The sequence below is a fragment of the Pinus tabuliformis genome, chromosome 9 (genome assembly GCF_031772625.1).
Source record: "Pinus tabuliformis cultivar Carrire ecotype Pingquan chromosome 9, CPIR1, whole genome shotgun sequence".
Taxonomy (NCBI): domain Eukaryota; kingdom Viridiplantae; phylum Streptophyta; class Pinopsida; order Pinales; family Pinaceae; genus Pinus; species Pinus tabuliformis.
The window spans coordinates 640,645,127-640,662,169 of NC_142307.1; the positions used below are offsets into that span (position 1 = coordinate 640,645,127).

The following is a 17,043-nucleotide window of genomic DNA, read 5'->3' on the forward strand; positions in this document are numbered from 1 at the left end:
AATGACAAGGATAGATGGCTAACTCTTTAAACAACACATGAAAAATAAGCTGGTTGGACAAATATTAAGTTAATCTCCATTGGGCTTATGGAGTCTCACACATCTCAGCACATAAAAACACTATCTTTCATGGAAATCAAGGCTCTTTACATCAGATGTTCAAACATACTTTACATAAAACACAGCTTGCAAAGCATACGGGAAGTCAGAGCATAAAACATGAATTCTGAGTGATTATGCTGTAACAAGAATGTAAAAGAACACTAAGAGAATAAACCACCATACATTTGAACAATAAGGTGTATTGAGAATCTTGAGAAGAAACAACAGCTGTTTGTATTACTAAAATCTGCTTTTTTACATAAACCAAAATAGACTTGTTCTTTATCAAAATCTCCAACCCCAATTACATCCAAGTCTGATCCATATATAGGAACACACTATTAACCACCTAGAGCGAGCTCGAAGGCTGCTATTAACTACTCCTATATGCTGTTTAACTATTTCATTAATTACAAAAGTGCTGAACTGTAATTACAAAAGATCCTAATTAATTCAAAACTCAAATCTGTCCTCCTCGTAGCATGATGACTTTCTAATCCTTGACACCTGTATATTTTCTTTTTTGGCCGAGATATGTTGGAGGAGAATACACTGAACAAGCTGGCTTTGGATACTGGTTGCGTAGATGGCTCATTAATTGACCAAGATAAGTGCCCTGTTTTCACGGTCCCTGTCTCCCATCATTCTTCACTACTTAAAGAACATGTTCCCAGCTCTTTAATTCTTCACAAACAACACATATCACCATACTCTCCAATGAGCTGGAAGCCATATGAACTGAACAGGTGTACAAACAAACATCTTCGGTAACCTTAACCAGAACCCTAACAATTCGGTCATAAAGTACCTTTAACGAAACTTTAGCAAAAAACAAAATATTTCACCTTTTCCAAAATGCACATCTGTCATTCTCTGAATAGCTAGGAGAGTCTTTTATGGTTTCCCTTATGTCCTTGAGGCTTTTCCTTCAAAATTTGCTGACCACATCATTAAATTGTTTGTTTTCATTATAAAACAACACCTACAGCAGTTTCGTAGCGCGCTACGAAACTGCTGTGTAATTCCAAAACACAGCTTCAACCCAAAATCTGACTGTCTTCAAGTAACAAGGAAGAAGAGATGTATGCCAATCATTGGCAATGAAAACAAAACCCTCCCCATAAGGTCCACTAAAGTGTTCACTGCTTGAGAGATTAAGAATCCTTGGAGTTTCAATAGCTGCCTGACATAAGAGGCTAAAACAAAGTTCATTGTCATCTTTCAATTTCTGCCGTAATAACAAATAGCTCTGCATTTCTTGCTGTAACCTTTGCTTCTGTGTCAGTACTACTTCGAAAGCCTTGATTTCAAATTTTCCAAGTTCAGAATACATCATAATCCAATGCTTCACCCTTTCCACAACTGAAAGATCTGATGGGAAGAGTGATTCAGAGAATACCATTTCAATTGCTTGAGGTCTGAAATCTTTGTCATAACAACACATTATGATTTTGCGTGGGATCCATTCAAACTCATAATCAATAAATGAACTATCTGAACACTTCAAACAATAAACTCTATATATATTTGCCAGCCTTTTCAGAGTATACATACGAACAGAAACCATTTTGTCACGAAGGCGATCAGCTACAAACTTAATTGTCTCCATCGGTATAGATTTCAGGGCATAACTGGCAATATCACAAATTTCTGCCACAACTTGCTTACGCACATTTTCATCATAGTCCAACAATCGATCGCTCATTGCAGAAATGATGTCAGCTGCCTCATGCCTAAATGGATTCGATAAAAGACATTCTTTTGCATGTTCGACAACTGACAGTCGAACTTCAACATCCTTATCTGTAAGTCTCTTTAGGAATTCCAAGAAAAGCGGCCGAAACACTTCTGGCAGAGGGTGCCCAGGTATCGCAAAAAGGAGACCAAGTAACTTCACTGACTTCAACCTCACATCTAATTGATCTGTCAGGAGCTCATGTGTCATATTTTGAATAACACCCTGCAGCATCTGGGGTGCACACTGATATATATCATAAATAATCTCATGGTAGGCAGTTTGCAAGTTGTTTTTTTTTTTTTTGAAGTTTCCTCAGCCGCCATGGCTGAAGTGATAAAGTGGATCACATAAGGCTCTAGCTTGATTGCACACTGCTCCAATACAGTCATAGCAAGCCTACGGGAAGTTGGAGAAACATCCTCTTTTCCTCTTCCCAAGGAAGCTAACACAACAGCTAATAACTGCTCTGGAATATCTTCACTCTCATCCAACACAAGAGTCATAATAGTTTGCATAGATGTTAACAAATTTTCCGGATGAGCTTCACTGGCAACAGAGAAGAAAATGTGAAACATTTCAAGGATCAGGTCATGACATTCAAGATCCAGCATCATAACACAAGACCTAATTTTTGCAACAGTTCCTAAAATGGTTACCCTCCTTCCAAATGAGGGACTATTTATATTATCTAAACCGCGAAAAGTTGTAACAATCAAATGAAAGATATCCCTCAACACATCATCATTGTAAGGAGCCTCTGGTGTTGTGATTCTGGTGATTTCACTAATGCAGGTGGCCATCAGAAGTGCCACATTTCTATCCCGGTGTCTCAAAAGCTCTGGTGTAATTAATGCATTCATTGATGGTCGCATTGTTTTCAATATAATCTGTGAAGGAGACTGATCCACCTCAGACAAAGTTATTGCCAATTGCTTGAGAATTTCAAGAATTGCGTCTTTGGAGTGAGGAATTTGTTGTAACTTCTTCCCCGCTTCAAGCAATTGTTGCTCCAGCTGGTTTGCCATCTGCTCTAGTGTATCAAACGTGTATTCGCCGCAACATCTACGGCGTGAGATATGAACCCTGAAACTGAGGATGGAGAGTTAAAGTACCCCCGCTCTTTTCCCTCGATAAATGAAGTGACAGGCCCCTACTATTGCAATAGTCTTTCCAGCTGGGATTTGGAGAGAAATTTCGGAAAATCATTACATCTGGCCGACAAGGGTAACTGAATGTAACATCTTGGAAGTCCATGTTGCCCTGGATTACTGTTAGCTTATTTCCTTCTGAAACATCATGAATGATTGTAGGCTGTTGTTTAATAATCTCCATCAGCTTGTATGCAGCAACTTTCCTCTTGCCAAATGCACCAATATTGGGGAATGATCGCCCTAAACTCATGCCACCGACTATAGCAGAGAAAATGGCAGTGAACGCTTTACCTCCATCTGTCCTTCTTATGATATCGAACAAATCCCCAATTTCGTAGCGCAACCAGTGCAAAATATGAATTATGCGCTACGAAATCACTTGAAGCATATTGCGCTGCGAAACTGCTAAAGGATTTATGCGCTGCGAAAACACCTTGTCCTTAAGCTAGGCTAAAAAATTTTGGCAACAGAATTTTCAGTGATAACAGTGGCTCCACTTGGGATAGTGTGCCCTTGTGGTACACTAAGAACTCGCAGGTCCAGTGCCTTATCTATTTATGACAAACAGAAACTTGCTTGACAAGCATTCCTTTCAAGCTTCTGGGACATTCACCTTGAGCTTAAGCTTGCTGATCACTGTTAGGAAAAAGAAATCTACATCTACTAAAAAATGCTCAGTTAACCTTGAGCTTATTTTGCATTTACCTCTACCTACCTACCCTAACAATTTCAACTTCTTTCTGTTCAATCAATATGAAATTTCCAATGTAGCCAATCCTCTGTTTTATCTGATATTTGTTTTCTTTGACTGCATCGGAGTTCAGAGCCAATATGATAGTATGATGACCGCTGCCACTGAAATTGTCTCTGATCTTTATAGGAAAACTCAAATACTGGAGTGTAAAACTCTTCCATGTAATCAGCTATAGGATCCCAGAATACATGATCAGCTTGATTTTTCTTGTAACTTTCTGGTTGTGCAAACTGATCTTCAACAACAGTGTTCAGTTCCTCAATCGTGAAAGAGAAAGGAACCAGCATTGTCTCCTTGCGTTCTGCCGTAGAAAACTTCTGAAAATAATGATCATGATTATGAAAACTGTATGCCTGAATCTGACCTTCTAAACCTTCAATTTCTTTCTCAATGTCCTCAGCTACTTCATCCAAAAATCTCATCTTATCCTCTGCTTTACAGTCAAATGACTTTAGATACGAGGACAAGGACAAAGAAAAATTTTCACCTATTTCTTCATTAATATGATCATCATTCCATTGTTTGAAACCCTCAACTGAAGGAGAGTTTGCCACCACCTCTGACCTATCTATCCATTCCTCCAAAAACATAAGCCATAAGTCTTGAAATGACTTAACGGATTTGATAGGAAAACTTTCAATCCATTGTTTGCATTTCCCTTGAAGTGAATCATAAAATAACATAATGCAAACATCCTCATGTTTAACTCTAAGAAGCTCAGCAAAATGACAGAAATCCGAGATATGCTTCAGAGTTAAACTCAAATCTTCTCCATTAAATTTGGTACCATTCCTTAGAAAATATGCATCCTTGGGAAAATGATTTGGGAAACCATGAATTCCTGAAAAATCTATGCATGCATACCTTGAACTAAGAATGGTAGCTTCTGGGTCTTTCATAACTCCAGCGGAATCACCATGAATGTATGAATTTTGAATTCTTCAACAATGGAGTCGCCAAGGTAGATTTGCAGCCTTGAAAACCTTCTGAGCTCCTGCTACCTTCAGAAGTTCAGCTTCATAATTTCGGGAATGAGTAATCTTCAGACTCCCGGCAGACGCACCAAAATGTTATCACAAGATCAGGTACTAAGGGCTGCCACTTAGCAAGATCTTATGTAACTATTTCAAACCAGGCTTTAGACTAAGGCTTAGCCTCCTTAGTCAGAGAGGGCTCTCTCACAGATTATGAATATGGATTAATGACAAGGATAGATGGCTAACTCTTTAAACAACACATGAAAAATAAGCTGGTTGGACAAATATTAAGTTAATCTCCATTGGGCTTATGGAGTCTCACACATCTCAGCACATAAAAACACTATCTTTCATGGAAATCAAGGCTCTTTACATCAGATGTTCAAACATACTTTACATAAAACACAGCTTGCAAAGCATACGGGAAGTCAGAGCATAAAACATGAATTCTGAGTGATTATGCTGTAACAAGAATGTAAAAGAACACTAAGAGAATAAACCACCATACATTTGAACAATAAGGTGTATTGAGAATCTTGAGAAGAAACAACAGCTGTTTGTATTACTAAAATCTGCTTTTTTACATAAACCAAAATAGACTTGTTCTTTATCAAAATCTCCAACCCCAATTACATCCAAGTCTGATCCATATATAGGAACACACTATTAACCACCTAGAGCGAGCTCGAAGGCTGCTATTAACTACTCCTATATGCTGTTTAACTATTTCATTAATTACAAAAGTGCTGAACTGTAATTACAAAAGATCCTAATTAATTCAAAACTCAAATCTGTCCTCCTCGTAGCATGATGACTTTCTAATCCTTGACACCTGTATATTTTCTTTTTTGGCCGAGATATGTTGGAGGAGAATACACTGAACAAGCTGGCTTTGGATATTGGTTGCGTAGATGGCTCATTAATTGACCAAGATAAGTGCCCTGTTTTCACGGTCCCTGTCTCCCATCATTCTTCACTACTTAAAGAACATGTTCCCAGCTCTTTAATTCTTCACAAACAACACATATCACCATACTCTCCAATGAGCTGGAAGCCATATGAACTGAACAGGTGTACAAACAAACATCTTCGGTAACCTTAACCAGAACCCTAACAATTCGGTCATAAAGTACCTTTAACGAAACTTTAGCAAAAAACAAAATATTTCACCTTTTCCAAAATGCACATCTGTCATTCTCTGAATAGCTAGGAGAGTCTTTTATGGTTTCCCTTATGTCCTTGAGGCTTTTCCTTCAAAATTTGCTGACCACATCATTAAATTGTTTGTTTTCATTATAAAACATCACCTACAGCAGTTTCGTAGCGCGCTACGAAACTGCTGTGTAATTCCAAAACACAGCTTCAACCCAAAATCTGACTGTCTTCAAGTAACAAGGAAGAAGAGATGTATGCCAATCATTGGCAATGAAAACAAAACCCTCCCCATAAGGTCCACTAAAGTGTTCACTGCTTGAGAGATTAAGAATCCTTGGAGTTTCAATAGCTGCCTGACATAAGAGGCTAAAACAAAGTTCATTGTCATCTTTCAATTTCTGCCGTAATAACAAATAGCTCTGCATTTCTTGCTGTAACCTTTGCTTCTGTGTCAGTACTACTTCGAAAGCCTTGATTTCAAATTTTCCAAGTTCAGAATACATCATAATCCAATGCTTCACCCTTTCCACAACTGAAAGATCTGATGGGAAGAGTGATTCAGAGAATACCATTTCAATTGCTTGAGGTCTGAAATCTTTGTCATAACAACACATTATGATTTTGCGTGGGATCCATTCAAACTCATAATCAATAAATGAACTATCTGAACACTTCAAACAATAAACTCTATATATATTTGCCAGCCTTTTCAGAGTATACATACGAACAGAAACCATTTTGTCACGAAGGCGATCAGCTACAAACTTAATTGTCTCCATCGGTATAGATTTCAGGGCATAACTGGCAATATCACAAATTTCTGCCACAACTTGCTTACGCACATTTTCATCATAGTCCAACAATCGATCGCTCATTGCAGAAATGATGTCAGCTGCCTCATGCCTAAATGGATTTGATAAAAGACATTCTTTTGCATGTTCGACAACTGACAGTCGAACTTCAACATCCTTATCTGTAAGTCTCTTTAGGAATTCCAAGAAAAGCGGCCGAAACACTTCTGGCAGAGGGTGCCCAGGTATCGCAAAAAGGAGACCAAGTAACTTCACTGACTTCAACCTCACATCTAATTGATCTGTCAGGAGCTCATGTGTCATATTTTGAATAACACCCTGCAGCATCTGGGGTGCACACTGATATATATCATAAATAATCTCATGGTAGGCAGTTTGCAAGTTGTTTTTTTTTTTTGAAGTTTCCTCAGCCGCCATGGCTGAAGTGATAAAGTGGATCACATAAGGCTCTAGCTTGATTGCACACTGCTCCAATACAGTCATAGCAAGCCTACGGGCAGTTGGAGAAACATCCTCTTTTCCTCTTCCCAAGGAAGCTAACACAACAGCTAATAACTGCTCTGGAATATCTTCACTCTCATCCAACACAAGAGTCATAATAGTTTGCATAGATGTTAACAAATTTTCCGGATGAGCTTCACTGGCAACAGAGAAGAAAATGTGAAACATTTCAAGGATCAGGTCATGACATTCAAGATCCAGCATCATAACACAAGACCTAATTTTTGCAACAGTTCCTAAAATGGTTACCCTCCTTCCAAATGAGGGACTATTTATATTATCTAAACCGCGAAAAGTTGTAACAATCAAATGAAAGATATCCCTCAACACATCATCATTGTAAGGAGCCTCTGGTGTTGTGATTCTGGTGATTTCACTAATGCAGGTGGCCATCAGAAGTGCCACATTTCTATCCCGGTGTCTCAAAAGCTCTGGTGTAATTAATGCATTCATTGATGGTCGCATTGTTTTCAATATAATCTGTGAAGGAGACTGATCCACCTCAGACAAAGTTATTGCCAATTGCTTGAATTTCAAGAATTGCGTCTTTGGAGTGAGGAAGTTGCTGTAACTTCTTCCCCGCTTCAAGCAATTGTTGCTCCAGCTGGTTTGCCATCTGCTCTAGTGTATCAAACGTGTATTCGCCGCAACATCTACGGCGTGAGATATGAACCCTGAAACTGAGGATGGAGAGTTAAAGTACCCCCGCTCTTTTCCCTCGATAAATGAAGTGACAGGCCCCTACTATTGCAATAGTCTTTCCAGCTGGGATTTGGAGAGAAATTTCGGAAAATCATTACATCTGGCCGACAAGGGTAACTGAATGTAACATCTTGGAAGTCCATGTTGCCCTGGATTACTGTTAGCTTATTTCCTTCTGAAACATCATGAATGATTGTAGGCTGTTGTTTAATAATCTCCATCAGCTTGTATGCAGCAACTTTCCTCTTGCCAAATGCACCAATATTGGGGAATGATCGCCCTAAACTCATGCCACCGACTATAGCAGAGAAAATGGCAGTGAACGCTTTACCTCCATCTGTCCTTCTTATGATATCGAACAAATCCCCAATTTCGTAGCGCAACCAGTGCAAAATATGAATTATGCGCTACGAAATCACTTGAAGCATATTGCGCTGCGAAACTGCTAAAGGATTTATGCGCTGCGAAAACACCTTGTCCTTAAGCTAGGCTAAAAAATTTTGGCAACAGAATTTTCAGTGATAACAGAGACATCTACGGATTCCCTATCCATTCCTGACATTGGTTCTGATAAAAAATTAGATAATATTGAAGAGATTGTTCCTCTCAATATTTTGATTAAACCCAATGTTGTCGAAAATGTACATATTGGTGCATATTGCTCTCTTGATGAGGTCAAGATTTATAAATACCGTTTTCAAGAATTTTGAGACGTTTTCACCTAGACATATGAAGAGATGTCAGGTATTGATCCAAATATCATAGTACATGAGATCCAAAACGACCTGAATTCTAAGCCAGTTTGAAAACGTTTATGTCCAGTGTACCATAAGAAAGTTGTTGTGATTAAAGCAGAGGTTCAAAAAATTCTTCATGTTTTTATGTATCCAGTTCCTCTCAGTGATTAGGTCTCAAATATAGTCCCTGTGATGAAGAATCAAGGAAATATTCGAGTATGTGTCGACTATTAGGATATTAACCATGTTTGTCCTGAAGACAACTACCCAACCCCATTTACTGACCAAATTGTTGATGAATGTGGTGGAAGAGAAGTTTTTTCATTTATGGATGGTTTTTCCAACTACAACAACATACAGCCATCAGACTAACATAATACTACATTTATTTTTTCCATGGGGCATGTTTGCCTATGGTAAGCTCCTTTTCGGTTTGAAGAAAGTTGGTGCAACTTTCTAAAGGGCTATGAATTATGCCTTCCACGATATCAAGCACATTGTACAACTTATTTGGATGATTTACCTGCCCACTCCAAACATCGTGACGATCATCTGATGCATCTCAAGGCTATTTTATGACATTGTCGGCATTATAATATCAGGTTAAATCTGCACAAATGTGTGTTTTGTGTCCAATCTGGTGGACTTCTCGACTTCATTGTGTCGAAGCAAGGAATCCATATTGATCCACTTAGAGTACAAGAAATCCTTGATTTTTCTACACCTTCCTTGTTTAGTTACAATTCCTCCAAGGGAAGGCTAACTTTCTACAGATTTTTGTCCCAAACTATGCAGAACTGACCAAAGGATTTACTCATTTATTCAAGAAAGGGGTTCCCTTCTATTGGGATTATACAGCCCAAAAGGATTTTGATGCTTTAAAAGATGTTATCATTCGAGCATCGTTGTTGTATCCCCCCGATTATCAATGTCATTATTTATTGTATCACGTTGTTGTTGTTACTACCATTATTATGGTATTGGTCCAAGAAGGTGACTTAGGGGATGAACATCCAATCTATTATTTAAGTCAGAATTTAAATCACTGAAAAAAAATATATTCATGTTGAAAAGTTAGCTTTGACAGTTTTCCAAGCTATCTAGAGATTTCGCCACTACATTCTGCTTCGGAAGACTATGGTAGTTTCGGATTGCAACTTGATGACATACATTTTGTCATGACAGTTGCTGGGGGGGGAGAGAATAATCTAAATGGATTGTTGTTCTCCAAGAGTTCAATTTTGAATTTATCAAATCCAAATCTAAGAAGTCCTTAGCTTTTTTTGAACTGATATGCGACCTTCCCTCATTTGAAACTGAGTCTACATCTGACGATTCTATTCATGATGAATCGTTATTTCTGATTGATTCATCTGATCCTTGGCATGGAGATATCATCATCTATCTCCATACCCAGACTTTTCGACCTAATACCTTTCACTCTGATCAATGACGTATGCAATACCAGGCCAGAAATTAAATTATAATTGGTGACACACTTTATTATTGTGTTTTCGACACGATATTTAGACGGTCCCTCATTCATGAGGAGGCCTAGAAAGATTTAAATGAATGCCATGATGGAGCATGTGGCGGACATATGTCTGGCTATGCCACCACCTAGAATATTTTATGAGCCAGTTGCTTTTGGCCTACCATGTTTTGAGATTGCATCATTGTGGTCCAAAAGTGTCACACTTGCTAGATCTATGATAATAAAACTCACGCTTCCCCTGTTCCTCTACATCCTGTTATCTTCGTTGGACCCTTTATGAAATGGGGAATTGACTTTATGACATGTAACCCTCATTCAATCAAGGGTAATGGCTACATCATTGTGGCTATATATTATTTTTCCAAACGGGTCGAAGTGATGCCTCCATATAACAACACCGGCGAAACAACTACATTATTTCTTTTTAATCATATCGTTGCTATATTTGGTGTGCCACAAGCTATTCTTATAGACCATGAGAAACATTTTCGAAATTGCATGATGTTTGAACTTACTGCCAAGTTGGGCCTTCAACATGAAAACTCGCCTCCCTATTACCCATAAGCTAATGGACAAGTAGAATATATTAACAAAGTTTTGAAATAAATGTTGTAACGCATGATAGGGATTCACAAAACAAATTGGCACCTCATCCTTTTTTCTACTTTGTGGGCATACCGAACCTTTGTCTAGACTAAAACTGGATTCACACCCTTTCCGTTGGTGTATGGTCTAGAGGCACTCCTTCCCATCAAATTCGATATTCGGTCTTTGAATCTTGTCGTCGAACTTCTCCCCGCAACTTTCGCATAAGAAGAGTGTTTTTTGCATCTATCACACTTAGATGAAACCTGACGCAATGATGCGATGGCTAATGAGGCCCACAAGAAGCACGTCAAAGCACAATATGACAAGAATGTTAAACCTAATGCCTTCTTGGAAGGTGACCTAGTCCTTTTGTATGATTAGGAAGTCGATAAGTTAGAGGCTGGGAAGCTCGAGCCGATGTGGCTAGGCCCGTATATAGTTAAATGTGTTATTCCAAAAGGGGCTTACGAGCTCATTGATTTTGATGGAATCCCTTTGGTGTAGCCTAGAAATGGTTTGTACCTTAAAAACTACTATGCCTAGATTATCTTTGCATAGTCACTATATACATACTGTATAGGTGTGTTAGTGTATTTTCCGTCTATTTTCCTTCAAAATTTCCTACCATCTCTATTAATCTTGGATTATATTTGATTTGCAGATGTCAGCATTCATTTAGCCATATGTTTGTTATGTGGATAGCAGTAGTTGTAGTACTCGGAACTTTTCCTCCGCAACGTGGGCTATTTATACTCCTAATGGCAAGTTAATGAGTTTATAAGGGATTTATATCGGTCGCTAAACCAATAAAATCATTGAGTATAGCGCAATGATCGAATTGTTGTCTTATCTTATTTCATGTGGCATTCGCCATTTGATAGTCAGAATTGATTCACAACTTGTAGTACTACATCTGAGTAAGCCCTATTCAGTATGAAGTCCAACTATGCTTCACATGTTTTTTAAGTGTTCACCTTCTAGAACAAAATTTTGGTTACATTCAATATCAACATATTCCTAGAAGTCTAAACACATTAACTGATGCATTAGCAAATTATGTTTTAGACATACATTTGCAACATATGTAAAAATTTCAATTGGCATCACACATTGAAGAAGAAATAGAGAAAACAGGAAACATCGATAGATAATTGTATATATATATATATATATATAGAGAGAGAGAGAGAGAGAGAGAGAGTTTGGTTTTACAAAAATTGTGCCCGAGACACATTTGGACACACAACCTATACTATCAAAATACATGCAGAAAAAAGATGGCTCTAAGGCCTCCTAGTCTTGATGATGATCACAATAACAGACAACCGCCCAGGAAACCTTGCACAACAACCGAATGATGCGCCCTGGTACTCCAATAGTGTGTCACTAGTATTTGGAACACTATGGGTTAAATACTCATCATGGCACCTGAACTCGGCAAGAGTCTCGGCTATGTTGAGATCCTGCAACTCCTCCTCTACTATTGCGGCAACTGTAGCTCCTACTAGTGCGAGTTGTGTCTCTCCTTGTCACTAAAGATATGAAGATCCTACTAGTCATATTGGTCCGATATTTTCATGTGAAATTAATAGTTAGTCTCTGATGCATTGAAAACATCAAAAACAAAATTCTAAAATCCCAAAAATCAAAAATATTCAAAATGGCATTGTTTTACCTATATCACCCCATTGCTCGCCTTCAAGTAAAACGAGCTCCTGGTCTCCTCGAAAGTCCGCTGTACCATAGGTATAGTCATTGATCATAATGAGTTGCACTCGCAACCATCGGAAGAAAATAGGTGTAAAACGCATCGAAGATGCACCTGCATGACAAGACATGAGATCTACCCATTTCCTCATTCGTGGAACTCTAGGATCTGGAAGCTCGGGCTCAATGTGTTGAGGTTGAAGTAGTGGAATCCTCTCTAGAGAAAATTATATCATAATGGAACCATATCCAAATTTATTCAATCACCAATCATTTTCCCTATTGAGTTGTTCCTTCATATTTTCCAATACTCCCTCATTCTAATTGAATACAGTGGCTTCTATGCATCCAATGCATATTGCATTTGGGATTTGGTAGCCAAATGCAAAGTGGCACTACCATCCAACCGAACAATGATGAAAAGGATCATCCTAAGAGGAAGTTGGATCACATCCTTAATCTCTATCTTCTCGTCCTTTGTTGGATGAGAATGAGGTCTACAGTGAGCAACTATGTAATCCTTGATGGTTTCACCACCTCTTCTCACCCCCAACAATGAGATGGGAGATCCTCTCTGAGACAAGCATGTTAGAAAATAGATGTCCTCAACCTCTATCTCAAGAGTATGTGCTCCAATCCTAAAGAATTATCCTCGAATATCCCATGCCCTGACTAAATATTCTAGTAACTCAAGTTGAGCTCTCATCGCTGGAAGCCAAAAAACTTGAGTCCACAATTCCATAAGGCTTGTATTGTTGTTGGGTCATTGGAAGCATCTAAATCTTGGGACTCATGTTCTCTTTCTCTCCAGATTAAAACCATTTTTGTTCTAATGAATGTCTGCAAAATCACAAGAAAAACACTTGGAATCAGTATTGTGAAAAAAATTTGAGAGAAATCTAAGTAAAAAACATTTATATTTTTCTTCAACTGCGCCCATCGCACCTACCCTTTAGAGGACAGAGCACTCCAGTGCACTTTTTCCTTCTTGGCAGGTGTGTTGGATCACTCTTCCCAGTGTAAATAAGGTAGGTCCAGTGCACCTTTCGATACAGAGAGGGTGCATTGGACCTAGGGAGAAAAATTAGACCCTAAAATGCTAAACAAATCCAAAACTTGCATGAAATGAAAAATGGAAACCATGAAAAAGGAGACCAAGGATAGATCTCCTACTTGGAACTGACGACACTCGAAATGGTCCACTAGATTGCCTGCAATCACCTGCTAAAGAGTGAGGGTAAAAAAGCACTCAAAGTTCACTCACAAGAGGTAAAATGAAAATGGTAAAAATGAATTTACTTTTTTCCTATTTATGGTCAATTTCATTATTATTTTATTATGTCTTTCTTATTTTGACCTAATTTTACCATATGGCATATATTTTTAATCTTTTGGTGGTGTTTTGAGTAGTTTTAAAGTTAAATGAAGGACCTTATGACAATTTTAATTTCAATACAGGTCATTTTGATGAAATAACATACTTTCATTAATTTTTCAGGCTCTGTAAACTCACGAAAAAGGAACCTTATGGAGTCCTCTTTCAACTCTTTTCAGACTCCCAAAACATGAAAATATTGTCAAGAACTTGTCTTTTCAAACTCATTAAAGTAAACGAAAATATGTCTACTCAGTATAAGTTTAACCCTTTTCCATACCTGGATAGAATATTTACAAAAAGGGAATACTTTAGTCGGACATGACTAAAAGGTTTTCCTGTGTATCATTTTCTTCCTTTTCTAAATCAAGAGACTAAATTTATGAAAAGGAACCTTTGGAGTTTTCTTTTTCGCCTCTTTTTCAAACTCTCTAAACATGAAAAATAAGTTGAGTTACACCTTCGTTGGACTCATAAAATCATCAAACATCATTGGACTCGTTGAACATGATGGGACCGAACCACTCCTTCTCAAGGTTCATTAAAAATACTCAGAAGGATTCATCTGAAGGATTAACTTATAGATCAAGCATATGTTATCCTCCTTAAGCGTGTCAAAAATAAAGAGGTACTAACCTGAAATGGTTGGGGAAATTGGGAAAACAAGGTACTTAACCTATTAATGGCAGTGAGTCGCTCTTGAACATTACACTCTTTCATGTCATCTTCATGACTGTTGGGTTGGGAAATCTACTTGCCTTTGTGGTTAATCACACCATATCAAAATCCTTCGTAATCGATTTTGAGTAAATGTTGCCAACTCCATAAAGTTTTGCCAATATGTTCAAGAGAATTCCTTTAGTTGACATCTGCTACAATACTCTTAAGCCTTCATTCTTGTCCGACGCTCCTAAACTAGTTCTTCATCAACATCATTTTGTCTCAAATCTTGATAGCCATTTCGTGTCGTTGATGAGGGACATATCAAGGCCCTCTTACGACGGGTCACTTCCTTTCGACATCAGCTCATTATCTAGGAAGTTGACTTAAAACATCTCTTTGGTGCCTTGGAGCTTACATACATCAATGGCAAGTTTTCTCACTCTCGGCAACATGTCCTCATCATTGGCCTTCGACCGAAATATTCTATGTGGTTTTCAACTTCAGGTCATCCATTCACACCACATAGATTGTACTATAGTACCCTGAGATCTATTAACATCCTCAGTGGTTTCTCTTGCATCTGTTAATGACTTACATCATTGGTCGGTATTTAGATGGTGTCTACCATGTTCGACTCTAGATCATTTATTCGCATGGTTAAAATTGTACTATCGAGTGATGAGGTAGAAGACCTCAGATCTTGTACCATCCATCCAAGCTGCGATTTTAGAATTCATACAAGATTACAAAGTAGATGGATATGATTATTGTTGAGACAGTCATCCAAGCATGGGTCCACTCTATGTCAACAATGGATGAGAGTTCGATCATTGTACATGTAATATTGGCTTATATGTTGAGCATGGGTATGCCTCCCTCAACAATGATATCATGATGATAATATGTATTGCAACAATTGATGATTCCGGCCAATTTTTTCTTGATCTGGACTTGTCACAAGGTAAATCACTTTAGTCCTTAGCCACTGCTTCTGACTTTGTATTTTAGGGCGGAATTTGTTACAATCCATTTTGTCACATCTGTTCAATAGGATTTGAAATTAGATCAATCAACATCCTTGAACACTTTGTCATAATCCCTTTGCGAATCCCTAAGCGTCACTTCTCCAAAAAGTTTGAGTTTCTGGGTCTATCTACTAAAAAATCATGTTTTTAGCCCTAGCGCACTCTACATGCTTGTCCACCTGTGTTGGATGCAAGTTTTATAACTAAGAATTTGTGTTGATCAACGCATGTTTCTCTATTTTGTAAGTGTGTTGATTCTAGAATTTCGGGAAAACTAAAAAATATTTTTGAATCTTCTCTTTCCAGAAGCTTCTAAGGTGGTTTTAACCATTTACCATGGATAAAGATCTCGAATTCCTATATGATCCTACCTTAATGATCTCATCTCTTATCCCTTGAGCTTATCATCCCTCTGTTGATGGTGCTGGAGTCGCCAACATTCAAGGGATCTCCCCGGTATGAAGTCTCAGCTAGACCTCACGCCATTTGATGTAGGAGTCCCATCCAGTACGATGGCCTGGTTTCCATTATATTAGAGATTTTCCTTAGCTCTTGTTGTTCATCACATGAGAGTGTTATGCTTGTATCTTAAAAAAGCGAGATGAGTATGTCTGGTGAGTGAGTAATGAAACTTTGTGTCTAGGTTCTCTTACTGTAAGGGAGAGGGTAAAAGTAAGCCTCTAGTTGAGAGGTAGTAGTACCACCTGTTATCACTGAAAAGATTTCAAAGGAAAAGGGTAAGGTAAGGGAAAATTGGTCTTGGTTATTCTCATGCTCCTTTCATGCATATGAAGCACTTGGCAAACTCAGGGTCAGCATACATCAGAGTTCTTTGAAGGCTCAAGCAAGGCATGTAAGGTAATCCTAAATTTTGATATAGATTACATTTTGAAAGTTTTCCTTGAAGAATGGTGTTTATTATATTCAGTTTTGAACAAGCTTCATGACATGTGGAGAAATCCATTTCAAGAAAAAGGAAAGACTCTTATGAACTCCAAAGTTTCATGTTATGAAAACAGCAGCCAACTTGCAAGGGGATTACCAAGCAATGGAAAACTCATCTCTGAAAAGTAAAAGAGGTTTTCATTATTAAGATACTAAAGTACAAAAACCTCTTCCACTTTCTTCAAATCCATTATTATTTTAGAGAAATTAATGATCAAACTTGCGCTACGAAACTACTGTAGGTGCAAGTTTTCCACAAGCATATTTCTCTATTTGAAAAGGTAGTCAACTTCCAGGAGGTCTCTAAAGCAACTGAAAGCCTATTTTGGGAAATGGAAAGAGGTTTTTATTCCTAACAGACTGAACTAGAAAAACCTCCTTCAGTTTCCTCAAATCCATTACGAGCTGAGAGAAATTAATGACCAAAGTTGCGCTACGAAACTGTTGTAGGTGCAGTTTTTCATCTTCTGTTTTACACCTCTTTTTCAAAGACAGATTCTGGGAAGCTGGAGCGGTGTTTCAAAAAACCAAAAGAGGTTTTTGTTCAGCATGGATTGGTTCAAAAAATCCTCCTTTAGTTTTTCGAAATACATTTTTTATGAGAAGTTATGAGCTC

The 17,043-nt window shown here is 38.0% G+C and overlaps 2 pseudogenes; both read right to left on the minus strand.

Moving 5' to 3' along the window:
* Window positions 1-1,105: 1,105 nt before the first annotated feature.
* Window positions 1,106-2,865, minus strand: LOC149150260 (sister chromatid cohesion protein PDS5 homolog A pseudogene; annotated as a pseudogene).
* Window positions 2,866-6,050: 3,185 nt separating this feature from the next.
* LOC149150261 (sister chromatid cohesion protein PDS5 homolog A pseudogene) lies at window positions 6,051-7,678 on the minus strand (annotated as a pseudogene).
* Window positions 7,679-17,043: the final 9,365 nt, after the last annotated feature.